This window comes from Perca flavescens, chromosome 11 (assembly GCF_004354835.1).
Source record: "Perca flavescens isolate YP-PL-M2 chromosome 11, PFLA_1.0, whole genome shotgun sequence".
In the NCBI taxonomy this organism is placed as follows: domain Eukaryota; kingdom Metazoa; phylum Chordata; class Actinopteri; order Perciformes; family Percidae; genus Perca; species Perca flavescens.
In genome coordinates, this window is record NC_041341.1 from 9586587 (window position 1) to 9589034 (window position 2448).

The following is a 2448-nucleotide window of genomic DNA, read 5'->3' on the forward strand; positions in this document are numbered from 1 at the left end:
ATGGCGACCCTCGGAGGAGCTGAACTCTGCTTTCCACAGTTAAACTCCTCTTGCAAGAAGCCTACACTTCCACACACTGAGGCCACACTGATTTATGTTCTGCTTTCATCCATCTCTCTGGTCACTGTGGCTCTTAACCTGCTGGTCATCATCTCTATCTCCCACTTCAGGCAGATATATTAATCTAAAATGTTATATTTTATATAAATAACTTGACCAATTAGATTTTCTTTTTTAAATCTGGTATATAGAAGTTATCACCCCAGAGCAATGTTGTGATTTACTGTGTGTTTTTGCCATTGCCATACCCTCTTGCATTTAAACGCATTGCTGCATTTTTTCAAGCTAATGACATTTTCTTTAATGGCTATGTGATTACAATATGTGTAGTGATGATATTCTCCCTCTTCAGGCAGCTCCACACCCCCACCAACCTCCTCCTCCTCTCCCTGGCTGTCTCAGACCTCATTGTGGGCCTCCTGCTGATGCCGGTTGAAATAATCTATATAGAGGCCTGCTGGTTTCTTGGTGACATTGTGTGCACTCTGTATTATGTTGTAGACTACATTATTACCTCTGCTTCAGTAGTCAATATGGTGCTCATATCAGTTGACCGCTATATACAGTAGCTATTTGTTACCCAATGCATTACCCCACCAAAGTCACAAAGAGAAGGGTGCAAATCAGTGTTTGTTTGTGTTGGATTTTGTCAGGTTTCTATCGGATTCTCCTTTTACATGATCACCTAGAACAGCCAGGCAGGTCCAGCTCCTGTTTTGGAGAGTGTGTGGTTGTCATCAATTACATTGCAGGAGTTGTTGACCTTGTTTTTACTTTTATTATACCCATTATTGTCATTATAGTTCTGTATTTCAGAGTGTTTGTGGTGGCTGTGTCTCAGGCTCGAGTCATTCGGCTTCAAATTACGGCTTTAACAGCCCAGCGTTCAGGGATTGTTACTGCGAAGAAAAAAGAGGTGAAAGCAGCTAGGACCATTGGTGTTGTTATAGTAGTTTTCTTGTTTTGTTTCTGTCCGTACTATTTCCCCACTCTGGCAGGCCAAGACACTTCAGTCAATGCTTCATCTGCACCCTTTGAGATCTGGCTGGCACACTTTAACTCCTGTTTGAACCCTGTCAGTTATGCCTTTTTTTACCCCTGGTTCAGAAAATCTATTGAGCTTATCCTGACACTGCAGATACTGAAGCCTGGCTCCCGTGATGCTCATATACTAAAGTGACACAGGGGTGTTTAAACTCTGTCTTTAAACTGGGACACTCTTTATGAAAGCGGAAATGTAATAGTTTGTGTTAATCTTAGAGCAAAAACATCTAGGATCAAGTGAAAACATTTTCTTCAATTGTATTTATATTTTGATTAATTTTGTTCTCTATTAAACATTCTGATATCCATGGTTTTATCCCTGGCATACATTTATACACACTGATATTTATGTGTGAAACCTCAACAGAATCAGAATACTTTATTGATCCCCTTATTGAGGGAAATTATTTAGTTGCAGTTGCTCACAGTCACATTCAAGATAAAAATAAGAGTAAGAAAAGAGCAAGTCAATAAGTGTAAGTAACATATCTACAATAAGACATAAATAAAATTGTTAAGTATTTACAGACATAAATAAAAACGTTAAGTAGAAGTGAGATTATGTTCCAAGTCAGATTAGGTTAAACAGGATTGTACAAATTCTATTGTAGTACAGTGTACATTACGAGTTGTGAGTTAATATACAATAATCATTTAAACAGTCTTCGATGTAAGATAAAAAAGGATCATTTTATTTGTTTCTTGTCAATAGGTCACTGCATCTGCATGAGATTGTCGCTGGCATTTTTTGTCAGAGGTCAAGTTGATCTGTCTTTGAAAGTTAGTCAGGAATAGTACAGGAACAAATATAAGTCTTGCAAGCATAATTGGTCTTGTTCCTTATGTTCAAAATATATGGTATTTCAATTATAACCTCAAGTCAGAAACATGCACTAATATAAACTTAATTTCTCGTTATCTGATTAGTTTCAAATTCAGTCCAAAGATAACATTTCTACATGTATTTAATGAACCAAAGCCTAGTCTAACTTTTGTTTAATTTTCTTTGGCCCAAATCACAGCTCTTTAACAGAACAGAGCCACATTTTAAAAATCATTAAGATATTATTATGTATAAGTATTATTATTTATTTTTATTTATAGATTTTTTTTTTTACAACATTGCAGCTGTCCCACTTCAGTGTTCAAAGATGATAACTGCTAAGAAATCTGAGATAAAAGCAACCTGAGGCCTGTACTACAAAGCAAGATTTGGCGTTAACGAGATAACTTCAGGTTTAACCCAGGGTTTTGTGTTTTACGACGGTGGATCACTTGTTACCGGGTTAAATCGCTGTAACTTATGTGGAACACCTAACCTTTACGGGAGCAGGTTATGTTGGA

General features: G+C 37.0%; 1 pseudogene; it reads left to right on the forward strand.

Moving 5' to 3' along the window:
• Positions 1-1240, forward strand: LOC114563609 (trace amine-associated receptor 13c-like; annotated as a pseudogene).
• The last annotated feature ends 1208 nt before the right edge of the window (positions 1241-2448 follow it).